The sequence below is a fragment of the Herpailurus yagouaroundi genome, unplaced genomic scaffold (assembly GCF_014898765.1).
Source record: "Herpailurus yagouaroundi ecotype Mexico unplaced genomic scaffold, PumYag 185, whole genome shotgun sequence".
In the NCBI taxonomy this organism is placed as follows: Eukaryota; Metazoa; Chordata; class Mammalia; order Carnivora; family Felidae; genus Herpailurus; species Herpailurus yagouaroundi.
In genome coordinates, this window is record NW_024412416.1 from 23,666,523 (window position 1) to 23,684,556 (window position 18,034).

The following is an 18,034-nucleotide window of genomic DNA, read 5'->3' on the forward strand; positions in this document are numbered from 1 at the left end:
ATCAGTTGCCTTTTGGTTTTGCTGTATGCTTCTTTCACTGTGCAGAAGCTTTTTATTTTGATGAGGTCTCAATAGTTCATTTTTGCATTTGTTTCCCTTGTCTCCAGAGACGTGCTGAATAAGAAGTTGCTGTGGCCGAGGTCGAAGAGGTTTTTGCCAGCTTTCTCCTCGAGGATTTTGATGGATTCTTGTCTTATATTTAGGTCTTTCATCCATTTTGAGTTTATTTTTTGTGTATGGTGTAAGAAAGCCATCCAGGCTCATTTTTCAGCATGTCCCTGTCCAGCTTTCCCAGCACCACTTTCTGAAGAGACTGTCTTTATTCCATTGGATATTCTTTCCTGCTTTGTCAAAGATCAACTGGCCATACGTTTATGGGTCCATTTCTGGGTTCTCTATTCTGTCCCATAGATCTCAGTGTCTGTTTTTTGTGCCAGTAACATACTGTCTTGATGATTACAGCCCTGTAATACATCTTGAAGTCCAGGATTGTGATGCCTCCAGCTTTGGTTTTCTTTTCCAAGACTGTTTTGGCTATTCAGGGTCTTTTTTGCTTCCATACCAATTTTAGGATTGTTTCTTCTAGCTCTGTGAAGAATGCTGGTGTTATTTGGATAGGGATTGTATTGAACATAGATTGCTTTGCGTAGTATTGACATTTTGACAATATTTGCTCTTCCTATCCAGGAGCATGGAATATTTTTCCATATTTTTGTGTCTTCTTCAATTTCTTTCATAACCTTTCTATAGTTTTCAGTGTTTAGATTTTTCACCTGTTTGGTTAAGTTTATTCCTATGTATTTAATGGGTTTTGGTGCAATTTTAAATGGGATCAAATCCTTGATTTCTCTTTCTGTTGCTTCACTATTGGTGTATAGAAATCCAACTGATTTCTGTGCATTTATTTTATATCCTGCAACTTGGCTGAATTCATGGATCATTTGTAGCAGTTTTTTGGTGGAATCTTTTGGGTTTTCCATATAGAGTATCATGTCATGTGCAAAGAGTGAAAGTTTGACCTCCTTCTGGCCAATTGGATGCCTTTTATTTCTTTGAGTTGTCTGACTGCTGAGGCTAAGACTTTCCATACTATGTTGAATAACACTCAGTACCACTAAATGTTAATCATGGATAAAATAATCAATTATAGACCTTAAAAATGAACTGTTGATAGGAAAGAATCATCAATTACAGTTCTAAACAGTGAAATATATACATTGCATCTCCTACAAGAAATTGACTACTGCTGCAACTTAGTCCACAAGAAACTGTCATCACTCTGAACACTTGATATTCTCCAGTGGATTTTCTTTCAAAAAAAAAAAACCCTCCTGGAGAGGACTTCAAGGAAAATGGAAGAGGTGGAGGATTCTAAGTTCAGTCGTTCCATGGGCACACCTAGATAACAGCAATATCAGTGCAACCAACACAGAAAATGACCTGAATACTGGCAGAACAGACTTTCCTTAGTTAATTGTAGAGAGGAGGACACATCAAAAAAGGTAGGAGGGTCAGAGATGCATTTGGGAACCAAACTCACAGTGCAACTAAAGACAAATGGGAGAAGCACCACAAACACAGAGAAAGGAGAGGAGCAGACCCTATTCCCGGCATCCCAGAAATAAGTGCATTCTCACATGCACTGAGAATATAAGTCCCCATAATATTTGGCTTTGAAAACTATACGGGATTAACAGCATTTTTTTTTTTTTACAACCAGCAGGGCTAACTCCACATACTTTAAAAATCAGTGATCTCTGCTCTGAGAGAGACAAACAGCAATAAGAAACTGAATCACCCATAAAGATACAGAGAAACAAACAACCCCACTGATGTACACCATAAAAACATCAGTTTGAAAAGCACCTGGCATATATGTGAAATTTTATTCACTAATATAAGACAGCGAACTGGATGAGCAGGAATCTTTAGGAGACTTCTCTAAGAACAAAAGAGCTATCAAGTGTCATTTCCCACCCACCCAGCTTAGTTACACAGACACTTGTAGGAAACAGTATAAACACTCTCCATGTATTTTATTAACACCATGTGTCCTGCCTCCATGTTCTCCTGCAGATCTTCCCTGTCCACCCTGCCCCACTCAGCAGGAGTATCTCATGCCACTCCTGCCATGTATTCTCCTGAAAGTGGCCTCTGTAGCGACTGGCACCACTCCAAAGTTACTCTTGCCTTTGGAAGAAGGGAAAATAAACACACACACTTGTATGCTTGGGTCCCAGGAGATTAACCTTTTAATTGGTAATGCAGAAAGAGTGCCATCCTGGCAGACATCTGGCCTGACTGCCAGCCCCACCTACCGAAAAAAAGTGTCTCAGGGGAAAAGGAAGGAAGAGGGTTTTTTTTGTTTTTTGTTTGTTTTTGTTTTTGTTTTTGTTTTTGTTTTTTTACTACTCAACCCCAACAGAAAAACTCAGAATAAACATCTGGTTTGTCTGCAAGTCACATTCACCAACAAAAGCATCTCAGGGGACAACACAGGGCTGAGAGCAAGCATATGGTCAAACTGCTGACACTAACCAACTATAAGTATGTGATGACCCCATTCTGATCCACAGGTCAGAGAAGAAACATAGCCCACAGCAGGCAAAGTGAAACATTAGAGTTGACTGGACTGAAGGCAACCAAGGCTAAACCACAACAAGTAGGGCACACAACCCACATAAGAGACACCCTTGAAGAGTCTGGTTTTGATGAACAGAGAACATTGCAAAATGGGGCACTACATAAACCCTCTTCATAATGTCACTACTTTCAAGATCAGGAAACATAAATGACTTTCAAATTCATAGAAACAACACAAAGACTCAGAAAAAAAAAGTGAAGATATAGAAGCATATGTCCCAGTAGAGGAGCACCTGGGTGGCTCAGTCAGTTGAGAATCTCACTTTGGCTCAGGACATGATCTCACAGTTTGTGGGTTCGTGACCCATGCCAGGCTCTGTGCTGACAGCTCAGAGTCTGGAGACTGCTTCAGATTCTGTATCTCTCTCTCTGCCCCTCATCCACTCATGCTCTATTTCTCAAAAATAAACATCAAAAACATAAATTTCTTTAAAAAAAAAAAACATATGTCCCAGAGGAATGAATTAAAAAAAATAAGCAAAAGATATAAATGAAATAGAGGTAAGTAATATGCCTGGTAAAAAACTCAAAGTAATCATCATCAAGATATTCATTGTACTTGAAAAAAGAGTGGAGGATATTTGTGAGACAGAATTAAAGACAAACTACTCAATGACTGAAATTAAAAATACCTAGAAAGACAAATAGTAGATTAGATGAAGTATAGAATGAATCAGCTAGCTGGAAGACAAAGTATTGGAAAGAGACCAAGATTAACAGCAAAAAGAAAAAAAGAATAATAAAAATGAGAATATTATACAAAAAATTACAAGAACTGATCCATGAATTCAGCCAAGTTGCAGGATATAAAATAAATGCACAGAAATCAGTTGGATTTCTATACACCAATAGTGAAGCAACAGAAAGAGAAATCAAGGATTTGATCCCATTTAAAATTGCACCAAAACCCATTAAATACATAGGAATAAACTTAACCAAACAGGTGAAAAATCTAAACACTGAAAACTATAGAAAGGTTATGAAAGAAATTGAAGAAGACACAAAAATATGGAAAAATATTCCATGCTCCTGGATAGGAAGAGCAAATATTGTCAAAATGTCAATACTACGCAAAGCAATCTATGTTCAATACAATCCCTATCCAAATAACACCAGCATTCTTCACAGAGCTAGAAGAAACAATCCTAAAATTGGTATGGAAGCAAAAAAGACCCTGAATAGCCAAAACAGTCTTGGAAAAGAAAACCAAAGCTGGAGGCATCACAATCCTGGACTTCAAGATGTATTACAGGGCTGTAATCATCAAGACAGTATGTTACTGGCACAAAAAACAGACACTGAGATCTATGGGACAGAATAGAGAACCCAGAAATGGACCCATAAACGTATGGCCAGTTGATCTTTGACAAAGCAGGAAAGAATATCCAATGGAATAAAGACAGTCTCTTCAGAAAGTGGTGCTGGGAAAGCTGGACAGGGACATGCTGAAAAATGAGCCTGGATGGCTTTCTTACACCATACACAAAAAATAAACTCAAAATGGATGAAAGACCTAAATATAAGACAAGAATCCATCAAAATCCTCGAGGAGAAAGCTGGCAAAAACCTCTTCGACCTCGGCCACAGCAACTTCTTATTCAGCACGTCTCTGGAGACAAGGGAAACAAATGCAAAAATGAACTATTGAGACCTCATCAAAATAAAAAGCTTCTGCACAGTGAAAGAAGCATACAGCAAAACCAAAAGGCAACTGATGGAATGGGAGAAGACATTTGCAAATGACAAATCAGATAAAGGGTTAGTTCCAAAATCTATAAAGAACTTATCAAACTCAATACCCCCCAAAAAACAAATAATCAGGTGAAGAAATGGGCAAAAGACATGAATAAACGCTTCTCCAGAGGACATCCAGATGGCCAACTGGCACATGAAAAAATCCTCAGCATCACTCATCATCAGTGAAATACAGATCAAAACCACAATAAGATTCCACCTCACACATGTCAGAATGGCTAACATTAGCAAGTCAGTCAACAACAGATGTTGGCAAGGATGAAGAGAGAGAGGGTCTCTTTTGCACTGCTGGTAGGAATGCAAACTGTTTCAGCCACTCTGGAAAACAGTATGTAGGTTCCTCAAAAAAGTAAAAATAGAACTACTCTATGACTCAGAAATTGCAGTACTAGGTATTTATTTAAGTGATATAGGTGTGTTTTGAAGGGGCACATGCACCTCAATGTTTATAGGAACACTATCAACAATAGCCAAAGTATGGAAAGATCCCAAATTTCCATCGATGGATTAATGGATAAAGAAGATGTTATATATATATATATATATATATATATATATATATATACATACAATGGAGTATTACTCAGCAATTAAACAGAATTAAATATTACCATTTGCAACCACATGGATGGAACTAGAGGGTATTATGCTAAGCGAAATATGTCAGAGAAAGAAAATATCATATAATTTCATTCATATGTGGAATTTAAGATACCAAACATATGAGCATGAGGAAAGGGAAGCAAACATAATATAAAAACAGGGAGGGGGACAAAACATAAGAAACTCTTAAATATGGAGAGCAGAGTGTTACTGGAGGGGTTGTGAGAGGGGGATGGGCTAAATGGGTAAGGGGCATTAAGGAATATACTTCTGAAATCATTGTTGCACTATAGGCTAAGTTGGATGTAAATTGAAATCATCATCATCATCATCATCTACTTGAACATAAGGAAAAAAAGAATCATTGAGTAGTACTGGATCCTCTTTCAACCTCTCCTTCTAGTCCTCTGACTTAACTTTAGTTTTCCCTTTATTAATTTTCACATTACCCCTTTTGATCATTTTTCCTTAAAAATATCACTGATCAAGGGTCACGTTCCCTTAATTCAGTGGCCTTTTGTCTCTTGGTGACAGTAAAGACTTTTTCTGGGTGTCATTTCCCACCTTGGAGGGAAATTATACAGATTGGGAAGCTACTGAAGTCACATTCATGTAACAAAGAGTGGTAGCAGGGAGAACTTATATGTGTTTCCCATCTATAGTCCATATTTGTCAATATTACAATCATTGGAGGTCATATATTTATTGGGTACGTTTTTTAAATAAAGGTTTCACAAGAAACAAATACAGAATCAAGAGTAACATGAATATTAAAAATTATATAATGGCTCTAAACCAGGGTCATAGATCAAAAAGTAGCCAACTAAAAATATATATGGCTGTTATTCAGACTTATGGGAGAAACATTCCCACTATGGAGATAAACCCAGAATCACATATGCTTTCAGGAAGTCTTTGCTTAAAGTGTCCATAAAAACATAATAGTGAATATTACAAGAACACACATAATGAATTAACTGAGCCCATTTGGGAAGATACAGTGTAGGTATAAATATGAAGCAACAGTTGTGAATTTTTGCCAAGCAGCAAAACTTCAAAGACTTTTTAAAACAGTATAATCTCAAAAGAACTATTTGATTTGTTATTAATAATATAGTAAAAGTGGAAAATAAGAAACTATGAATTCTAAAAAAGCATCCAGAGTCAGTTCATAGTCTAGGATAGAAAGAGAGAGTTCTAGGGGCACCTGGGTGCTCAGTCGGTTGAGCGTCCGACTTTGGCCCAGGTCATGATCTCGTGGTTCATGAGTTCAAGCCCCGTGTCAGGCTCTGTGCTGACAGCTCAGAGCCTGGAGCGTACTTTGGATTCTGTGTCTCCCTCTCTCTCTGCCCCTCTCTGGCTCATGCTTGCACTCTTTCTCTCTGTCAAAAATAAATAAACTTATTTTTTTTTTAAATACAGAGTTCTGTGAATCAGGACCTTCCAAGAGTCCTGGTTTAGACATCTTGGGAAAGTTGTCTCATCAGATGTTTTCTGCTTCAATTCCAGTAACTCTTTACTTTCATGTCACTATATGGTGTTGACGTACACTCAGGGTTGAGACCTTTCTTTAAATATGTTACATGAAATCAAGACTCTATTTACCAGATTTGGCAGAGTTTGATTAGCAGTACTGAAAGGAACTTTTCCAATGAGGTTGAAGTCACTCTTCCTGCAGGTATCTTTTCCAATAGACAAAATTTTCAGTCTTCCAGTGTGATGCCTAACATCTTCATCCAAAGTACTGAACAGTGTAAACATTGCTCTATCAAACCATTGTTATTTTTAATAGAAACATTTAGGCTTTACAATTCTAAAGTATATCTTGTTTTATCAACTGTGGGTCAAATGATGGAGGGGACCAGTGCATTGGACATCCATGGATTATCTCAAAGTTTAAGAATCTATGAGTTTCAAAGGGAATTAATCTGAGATTTAGAAGGACCAATGGCAATACTTTATAACAAGATATTTTAAGGGACTATACAAATTTTGCCAGTTGAGTCTTATTAGTGCCATTAATATATTAAACTAACAGTGAGCATTCAGAATGATATGAACAATGAAAATGCTATAAAACTGGACAAACAACACAGATTTGGTGAAGCACTGATATGTAAAATGGGTTCCTTATCACTACAAAGTTTGAGGTGTTCCCCCCATAAGAAACTTTTTTTTTTTCCTAGCAAAATTTTAGCCATAGAAGAAGCAGTGTCCTGTCTGTAAAGGAAAGGATTGGTCCTGTGAGAAAACATAAAAGAGGTTGAAAAACATTTATAGCTATGATATGGAGGAAGCTGTATGAAATTTATTTGCCAAAATTTGAATGGTCCATTAGGTGTGTCCAGGAGCATTGGAAACAATGTTCCCTGGGTTCTGTTTTGGACAAGTGTGACAAACAGGTAGGCATTGTGATTTTTTCTTTATTTGTTTCAGGAGTAGAATTCAGTGATTCATCACTTATATACAACACCCAGTGCTTATTACAAATAAGTGTCCTCCTTAATACCCATCACTTATTTACCACATCCACCACCCACTTCTCTTCCAGAAACCCTCAGTGTGTTCTCTATAGTTAATAATCTCTTATGGTTTGCATTCCTCTTTTTTTCCTTCCCCTATATTCTCTGTTTTCTTTCTAAATTCCACATATGAGTGAAATCATATGGTATTTCTCTTTCACTGACTTATTTTGCTTAGAACAATACTCCTCTCTGGCTCCATCCACGTCATTCCTAGTGGCAAGACTTCATTTTTTTTTGATGGCCCAGTAGCATTCATGACATTTTCTGGACACTTGGCATCTTTCCATAATTTGACTATTGTTGATAAGGCTGCTGTAAACATAGGGGTGTGTGTGCCCCTTCAAATTTGTATGTTTGTAACCTTTGGGTAAATACGTAGTGGTACAGTTGCTGGATCGTAGGCTATTTCTATCTTTAACTTTTTGAGGAAGCTACACACTGTTTTGCAACGTGGCTATACCAGTTTTCATTCTGACCAACAATGCAAGAGGGTTTCCCTATCTCCATATCATACCCACAACTGTTGTTTCCTGTGTTGTTCATTTTACCCATTCTGAAATGTGTGAGGTGGCATCTCATGAGGTTTTTATTTGTATTTCCCTGATGTTGAGCATCTTTTCATGTGTCTGTTAGCCATCTGTAAGTCATCTTTGGGAAAATGTCCATTCATGTATTCTGCTCATTTCTTAGCTGGATTATTTGGTTTAGGGGTGTTGAAGTTGATAAGTTCTTTATAGATTTTGAATAGTAAACCTTTATCAGATATGTCATTTGCAAATATCTTCTTCCATTCAATTGGGTGCCTTTTAGTTTTATTGTTTGTTTCCTTTTCTTGCAGAATCTTTCATCTTGATGAAGTCCCATAGTTCATTTTTGCTTTTGTTTCCATCACCTCTGGGCATGTGTCTAGCAAGAAATTTATAAGGCACATGTAAAAAAGATTACTTCTTGTGTTTTCCTCTAAGATTTTGATAGATTCCTTTCCCACATTTAGGTCTTTCATCCATTTTGAATTCCTGTTTGTGTAAGGAGAAAGAAAGTGGTCCAGTTTCATTCTTCTGCGTGTTGCTGTTAAATTTTGTCAACACTATTTTTTGAAAAGACTGTCTTTTTTCCATTGGATATTCGTCACTTCTTTGAAGATTAGTTGAACATATATGTGTGAGTCCATTTATTGGTTTTCTATTCTGTTTCAGTGATCTATGTGTCTTTTTTTTTGCCAGTACCATAATGTCTTGATGACTACAGTTTTGTAAGGTAGCTCGAAGTCCAGAATTGTGGTGCCTCCAGCTTTACTTTTCTCGTAAAAGAGTGCTTTGTTTAGCTCTGTGAAAACTTCTGGGGGTATTTCAATGGGTATTGCATTAAATGTGTAGATTACATTGTGTGGTATAAACATTTTAGCAATATATTTTCTGCCAATCTATGATCATGGAATGTTTTCCGTTTTTTATATACTCTTCAAATTCTTTCATAAATTTTCTATACTTCTCAGAGTACAGATTTTTTTTTACCTCTTTGTTTAAGCTTATTCCTAGATATGGTTTTTAGTGCAATTGTAAATGGGATAAATTTCTTGATTTCTCTTTTTGCTGCTTCGTTATTAGTGTATAGAAATGCCACAGACTTCTGTACATTGGTTTATATCCTGTGAATATACTGAATTTGTGTAACAGTTCTGGCAATTTTTGGAGTCTTTTGGGTTTGCTACATAAAGTGTCATATCACCTGCAAAGAGAGAAAGTTTGACTTATTCCTAATTTTTCATAATAATCCCTTACAATTGTATTTCTGTGGTGTTGGTGGTGATCTCTCCTCTCTGGTTTGTTATGTTATTTATTTGTGTCCTTTCTCTTTTTGATGTCTTGGTATGGGGTTATCAATTTTATTAATTTTTTCAAAGGACCAGCTCCTAGTTTTATTGCTATATTCTGCTTTTTAAATTTCTATATCATTTATTTCTGCTTTAATCTTTATTATTTCCTTTCTTCTGCTGGCTCTAGGATTCATTTGCTGTTCCTTTACTTGGTTCTTTAGGTATAAAGTTAGGTTATGTATTTGAGATTTTTAGTTCTTGAAGTAGGTCTGTATTGCTATATACTTCCCTCTTATGACTGCTTTTGCTGAATCCCAAAAGTTTTGGGCTTTTGTGTTTTAATTTTCATTTACCTCCATGTGTTTTAAATTTGTTTTTATATTTCTTGGTGAACCGAATCATTCTTTAGTAGGATGTTCTTTAACTTCCATGTGACTGTGGTCTTACTAAATTTGTTCTTGTGGTTGAATTCAAGTTTCATAGTGTGTGGTCTGACAATATTCATTATATAAACTCAAGTTTTTCTATCTATCTATTTATTGAGAGAAAGAGAAAGAGAGCAGGGGATGGACAGAGCAAAAGGGAGAGAGATAGAATCCCAAGAAGGGTCTACACTGTCAGCACAGAGCCCAACACAGGGCTTGAACTCACAAACTGTGAGATCATGACCTGAGCCAAAATCAAGAATTGGACACTTAAGTGACTAAGCCAACCAGATGCCCCTATAATCTCAAACTTTTTGGATTTGTTGAGGCCTGATTTGTGACCCAGTATGTGATCTATTCTGGAGAATGTCCAATGTGCACTTGAAAGGAATATATATTCAGCTGCTTTAGAATGAAATGTTCTGGATATATCTGTTAAGTCCCTCTGTTACAGTTAGTCATTCAAACCATTGTTTCCTCATTGATTTTCTGCTTAGTTAATCTGTCCATTGTGGTAAGAGGGGTGTTACAGTCTCCAAAGTCTCATTGTATTATTATAAGTGAGTTTCTTTATTTTTGCTATTAATTGATCTATATATTTGTGTTGTTTCAAGTTGGGAGCACAAATATTTACCATTGTTGGATCTTCTTGTTGGATAGACCCTTTTATTTTTATATAATGTCCATCTCTTGTTACAGTCTTCACTTTAAAATGTAGTTTATATAATAGAAGTGTGGCTACTCTGCCTCTCTTTTGACATCTATTAGCATGATAAATGTTTTTCCATCCCCTCACTTTCAATCTGTCGATGTCTTTGGGTCTAAAATGAGTTTCTTGTAGGCAGCATATATTTTGGTCTTTTTTAATCCATTCTGATATCCTATGTCTTTTTATTGGAGCATTTAGTCCACGTACATGCAGAGTAATTATTGATAGATATGAATTCAGTGCCATTGTATTACCCGTAAAGTTGTTGTTTCTGGAGAGTATCTCTGTTAGTCTGTAGTCTTTTTTTTTTCCCTTTTAGTCTTTACTTCTCACTCAAAGAGTCCCTTTAATATTTGTCGCATGGCTAGTTTAGTGGTCATGAACTCCTATAGTTTTTGTTTGGGAAATTCTTTATTTCTCCTTCTATTCTGAATGGTATCTTTGGCACATAGAGTATTCTTGTCTGCTGCATATTCTTACCATTGAGCACATTGAATATATCATGCCACTTCCTTGTAGCCTGTGAACTACTGTGGATAGAACTTCTGCTATCCTTGTTTGTCTTCCCTTGTAAGTTAGATATCTTCTCCTTTGCTGTTTTTAAGATTTTTTTTTCCTTATCTCTGTATTTTTCAAATTTTAGTATAATACATTTTGGCGCAGGCCTGCTTTTGTTGATTATAATGGGAATTCACTGTGACTCCTAGATTTGGGTGTATTTTTTCCAACCCCAGATTAAGGGGGTTTCAGGTATAATTTCCTCACATAAAATTTCTGCACATTTTTCCCTCTCCTCTTTTTCTGGGACTCCTGTAATATGAATGTTATTGCACTTTATGGAGTTTCCAAATTCCCTAAGTGTACCCTTATAATCCAATATATTGCTTTCACTCCTCTTTTCAGCTTCATCATTTTCCATAATGGTGCATTCTATATCACTTTTTCATTCCTTTGTTTCTTCCATCCTTGTGGACATTACATCCAGTTGGTTTAATCATTCAGTTACAGCATTTCTTAAAATTTTGGCCTAACTAGTTTTTAGGTCTTTTATTTCTGTAGTAAAGGACTACCTGGTCTTTACATGCTTTACTCAATTCCAGATACTATCTTTATGACTAAAGGCAGTCACATAGGGGCTTGGAAATTATAGTGAAGTGAAGCAAAATGCTGACTTCCAGACTAGCTCCCTCACCAGGTGTTTCTTCCCCTATGCTAATGAATGAGGAAGTGCAATGGTGCCCACCAGCTCTCTTGTCCCCTGAAAGGCAGTTCAGTCTCTCCCAAATGCACACCAACAAGGGGAACTTTCTCTCCCAGAGTGATCCAGGGGATTATCAGACGATTCTGTCCACTCTTTAACCTCTGCTTTCCTTCTCCACAGGAGGACCGCTATGTCCACCAGGCTCCACACTGGCCATGACATGGACTTCTAAAACTTCATATTTCAAGCTCTACTGCTTGTAAAAACTCATGATAATCAGACCCTCTCATTTACCCAATCAATGGTTTTTGGTAAGTGTTTGTCTTGTTCAGTCTCCTTTGCACTTCTCTCTCTCTCTCTCTCTCTCTCTCTCTCTCTCTCTGTGTGTGATCAGGGCTCTCTCCCCTGTGCAGAACCCATGATTCTTTTCTCCCTCAAATACCATCTCCCCACCTCCTCCATGATGTGGTTTATTTTCTCCTTATAGTTGTGAAGTTCATTCTATCAGTCCTCAAATTGATTTCTTGGGTGTAAGAATGATTTGATATTCATCTAGCTGTGTTTTAGGGGGGAGGCAAGCATAAGGTCCTCCTATTACTTTTACATCTTAACTCCTCTTAACTACTTTTCCCACCAATAGTAGTTCATGAACACTATGATTTTTTCAGTAGACCAATGATTTAATGCATGTACACTGGTAAGTAGTTGATATTTAAATTTTTGATAAAGCTGAATTGTTTTTGGTCCAAACCAGAATGCCCTTTTTATCAAACTAATTATTATTAGATTTTAAATATTGTTTTTCCCCTATTCTGGGGCCAATTATGGGGCATTTCTGGACAATTTTTTCAAATTATCATTGGGGAGAACATCCTTTCGACCATGACAGAGGTTTTGCTGATGATTTCCCTGAATACAGTATTTTGGGCAGAAATACAAGCAATGTGGTTTATTTGGGCCTCCAAGGAGTCAATTCTGGAATTCCCAGGAACCTTAATAATAACTAGGTTAGGCAGAAAAAGTGTAGCATCTAATAAATTTGGACATAACAACCAATTTTAATTTTATCCCCTTCACAGGGAAGGAGACCTTATTTTTTTCCATAACATACTGGCTATCAATATACATGTTTGTGGTTTTACCCTTTGGCTAATGTACAAGCTCAAGTAAGGCCATATAACTCACCTGTGGGGCTGAAGTAGCCAAAGGTAAATGTGCTGCTGTAATGAATTCAAAAGGGGTTGCAATAACACACTCAATATGGCATTTACCATGTTAATCCTTTAAATAAGAGCCATGAAAAATATGCATTGATTAGAGATGATGCTTATAAATTGTCATGGAAAATCTAAAGTTAATATGCCAGCATTAATCAGCCATGAGGTATTTTGTCTGTGAAGGAAGGGAGAACAATAGAAGGGTTACTGTTATTGCAGTGAGCAGGAGACATGAGGAGCAGTTAATGGGAAGATTTCATAAGAGGTGAGATGACAGAAAAGTGTTGAGTGTGATAATAATTTAGGAGGGCATCTACCTCATGAGACGATAGACAATTAAAGAGGATTCCATTATTATTTATTCAATGGCTTTATTTTTTTAAATTTTTTTAATTTTAATTTTTTTTAAATTTTTTAATTTTTTTTAATTTTTTAAATTTTTTTTAATTTAATTTAATTTTTAAATGTTTTATTTATTTTTGACAGAGAGAAAGAGAAAGAGCATGAGCGGGGGAGGGTCAGAGAGAGAGGGAGACACAGAATCCGAAGCAGGCTCCAGGCTCTGAGCCATCAGCACAGAGCCCGATGCGGGGCTCGAACTCACAGACCGCAAGATCATGACCTGAGCTGAAGTCAGACGCTCAACCGACTGAGCCACCCAGGCGCCCCAATGGCTTTATTTTTTAAAAAGATTTTATTTTTAAGTAATCTCTACATTCAACATGGGGCTCAGGCTCACAACCACAAGACCAAGAATCACACACTCTAACAACTGAGCCAGCAGGAATCCTGTCAGTGTCTTAAATTAAAAGTAAAGTGGCAGGAATGGCTCTGAAGCCAGGATTTCCTCATGCCATAGAATCTAGTTATTGGCTATAATACCCTATGGGTTGATGATGGTTCCTATGGTTTTCAGTGAGCACTTCAAGTATAGTCCTTTCTTTCTTACATACAAAGTGGAAAAGAGAAGTCGATAACTAAGATGTCTGAAGGTGGATGAGGGGAGTAATTAGATTATTTATTTATTTACTCATTTTTATGAGACTATTTTTTCATTGATTTTTAGCTTCAACTTGAGTGTGATTATATTTAATGGCCACTTAGTGGTTTTCCATTGCTATCCTATAAACCAAACTTTGAAAGCATTTTATAGTCAGAAAGAAAACAGAAAAATATGGAATCTAAACATTTTACTAACAACCAATGGATCAACAAAGAAATCAAAATGAAAATAAAGAAGTACGTGGAGACAGATTAAGTGAAAACACAATGGGCCAAAACATTTGGGATTCAGTGAAATAAATTTCAAGAGGGAAATTTACAGTGATACAAGTATACCTTCAGAAAATCTCAAATAGGGCCACCTGGGTGGCACAGTTGGTTAAGTGTCCAACTTTGGGTCAGGTCATGATCTCATGGTTCATGAGTTCAAGCCCCACATCAGGATTTGTGCTGATAGCTCAGAGCATGGAGCCTACTTCGGTTACTGTGTTTCCCTCTCTTTCTTCCCCTTTCCCACTTGCTGTCTGTCTCTTCCTCTCCCTCTCTCAAAAATGAATAAACATTTTAAAAAGTTTTTCAAAGAAAAAAGAAAATCCCGAGTAAACAATCTAACTTTGCAACTAAAGCAACTGGAGAAAGAACAAACAAAGCCCAAGGTTAGTGGAAGAAAGTACATAATAAAAATTAGAGCAGGAATAAATGAAATGGACACTAAAAACAATAGTAAAAATCAATGAAGGTCAATGAAATTGAGAGCTGCTTTTTTTTTTTACATTTTCAGTTTCTGTTTAAATTACAGTTAGTTAACACACCGTGTAATAATGACTTAAGATATAGAAATTATTGATTCATCACTTACATACAACACTCAGTACTCATCATAACAAGTACCTTTCTTAATACCCATGACACATTTATCCCATACCCCAGCCCACCTCCACTGCATTAACCCTAAGTTTCTTCTCTATAGTTAAGAGTCTGTTTAGTGGTATGCCTCTCCTTTCTATTTTTTCCCTGTGTTCAACTGTTTTGTCTCTTAAATTCCACATGTGAGTGAAATCATATACTATGTGTTTTTCTTTAACTTATTTCACTTAGCATAATACTCTCTAATACCATCCATGTTGTTGCAAATGGCAATATTTCATTATTTTTTACAGCTGAAAATACTCCATTGAATATATATATATATATATATATATATAACCACATCTTCTTTATCCATTCATCAGTGGATAGTTTTGTCTTTCTCCATAATTTGGCTACTGTTGATAATTCTGAAATAAACATTGGAGTGTATCATTTTAAACAAGTATTTTTCTATTCTTTGGGTAAATAACTAGTAGTTCAATTGCTGGATCATAGGGTAGTTCTATTTTAACTTTTTGAGGAACCTACATATTGTCTTCCAAAGTGACTGTAACAGTTTTAATTCCCACAAACAATGTAAGAGGGTTCCCATTTATCCACAGCCTCACTAACACGTGTTTATGTGCTGTTAATTTTAGGCATTCTGACTAGTGTGAGGTGATATCTCATTGTATTTTTTTATTTGTATAACCCTGATGATGAATGGTGGTGACAATCCTTTCATGTGTCTATTGTCTTTCTGTATGTCTTCTTTGGAAAGATGGCTATTCATGTTTTCTACCCATTTCTTTATTGGATTATTTGTTTTTTTGCATGTTCAGTTTGATAACTTCTTTATAGATTTTGGATACTAACCCTTTATCAGATATGTCATTTGCAAATATCTTCTCCCATTCTATAGGTTGCCTTTCAAGTTTGTTGATTGTTTCCATTGCTGTGAAGAAGCATTTTACCTTGATGAAGTCCCAATAGTTTATTTTTTTTCAAGATACATCCTCTGGAGATGTATCTAGTAAGAAGTTGCTTTGGCTGATATCAAAGACGCTACTGCCTGTGTTTTCTTCTAGGATTCTGATGTTTTCCCGTCTCACATTTATGTCTTACATCCCTTTTGAATTTATTTTTGTGTATGGACTAAGTGGTCCAGTTTCATTCTTCTGCATGTTGATGTCCAGTGTTATCAACATTTGTTGAAGAGGCTGTCTTTTTTCTATTGGATATTCTTTCTTGCATTGTGGAACATTAGTTGACCATATAGTTGTGGGTTCATGTCTGAGTTTTCTATTCTGCTCCATTCATTTATATGTCTGAATTTTGGGTTTTTTTGTTTTATTTTGTTTTGTTTTGTTTTTTTTCTTTTGTTTGGTTTTGTTTTGTTTTTGCCAGTAGTATATTATCTTGACCTCTACAGCTTTGTAATATAATTTGAAGTACGGAATTATGATACTTCCAGCTTCGCTTTTCTTTTTCAAGATTATTTTGGCTCTTTGGGGTCTTTTGTGTTCCCATACAAATTTTAGAATTGTTTGTTATAGCTCTGTGAAAGGCGCTGGTGCCATTTTGAATGGATTGCATTAAATGTGTGGTTTTCTTTGGGTAGTATAGACATTTTAACATTTGTTCTTCTGATCCATGAGCTTGGAATATTTTTCCAATTCCTTGTGTTATCTTCAATTTATTTCATAAGTGTTTTATACTTTTCAGAGTATAAATCTTTTATCTTTTTCATTAGATAAATAGAAAAAACCCATTAAATACTTATTCCTAAGTATTTGATGGGTTTTGGTGCAATTGTAATTGAATTTCCTTGATTTCCCTTTCTACTGCTTCATTACTGGTGTATAGAAATGTCACAGATTTCTGTACATTGATTATGTATCCCACAAAGTTACTGAACTTGTTTATCAGTTCTAAGAATTTTTTGGTAGAGTCTTATGGGTTTTTATAGAGAATCTCATATAATCTGCAAATAGTGAAAATTTGATTTTTTTATTTGCTGATTTGAATGTCCCTTTTCTTCTTTTTATTTTTTTTTTAAGAAAGAAAGAGTGTGAGTGGGGAGGGACAGAGAGAGAGGGAGACACAGAATCTTATATTGATGTCGGTTCCTTCTATCCATAATTTGTTGAGGGTTTTTATCATGAATAGATGTTGTACTTTATCAAATGCATTTTCTGCATCTGTTGAGAGAATTATACTGTTCTTTCTTTTATTAATGTGGTGTATCACGTTGATTGATTTGTGAATACCGAACCACACTTACAGCACAGGAAGAAATCCCACTTGATCATGGTGAATGATTCTTTTAATGTACTGTTGGATTCAATTCACTAGTATTTTGTTGAGAATTATTGCATCTATATTTATCAGGGATATTGGCCTCAAGTTCTCTTTTTCAGTGGAGTTTTTGTCTGGTTTTGGAATAAGGATAAGCTGGCCTCATAAAATGAATTGGGAAGTTTTCCTTCCATTTCAATTTTTCAGAAGACTTTGAGAATAGGTATTAACTTTCCTTTAAACTTTTGGTATAATTTCCCTGTGGAGCCATCTGGACCTGAAGTTTTCTTTGTTTGGAATTTTATTATAATAATAATCATTATTAGTATTACTATTATTACTGATTCAATTTAATTGCTAGTAGTCTTTTCAAGCTTTCTATTTCTTTCTGTCTCAGTTTTGGTAGTTTTGATGTTACTAGGAATTTATCAATTTCTTCCAGATTGCCCAATGTGTTGACACATAATTTTTATAATGTTCTCTTATAATTGTATTTCCATGGCATTGATTATTCCTCCTCTCTCATTTGTGATTTTATTTATTCGGTTTCTTTGTCTTATCTTTTTGATAAGGTTGGCTAGGTGTTTATCAATTTTATTAATTTTTTTTAAAGAACCAGCTCCTTGTTTCATTGATCTGTTCTATTATTTTGTTTTGATTTGGTTTGTTTTCTATATCTTTTGTTTTCTTTTCTAATATTTATTATTTCCCTTCTTCTGCTGCCTTTGGCCTTTGTTGTTATTTGTCTAGGTCGTTTAGGTGTAAAGTTAGGTTGTTTATTTGTGAGTTTTCTTGCTTCTTGACTTAGGCTTGTATTGCCATATATTTCTGTCTTATGACTGCTATTGTCACATCTCAAAGGTTTTGGACTGTTCTGTTTTCGTTTTCATTTTTTCCATATATTATTATTTTATTTCTTTTTAATTTCCTGGTTGACATATTAATGGATTTGTAGCATGTATTTAACCTCCACGTATTTGTGTTATTTCCA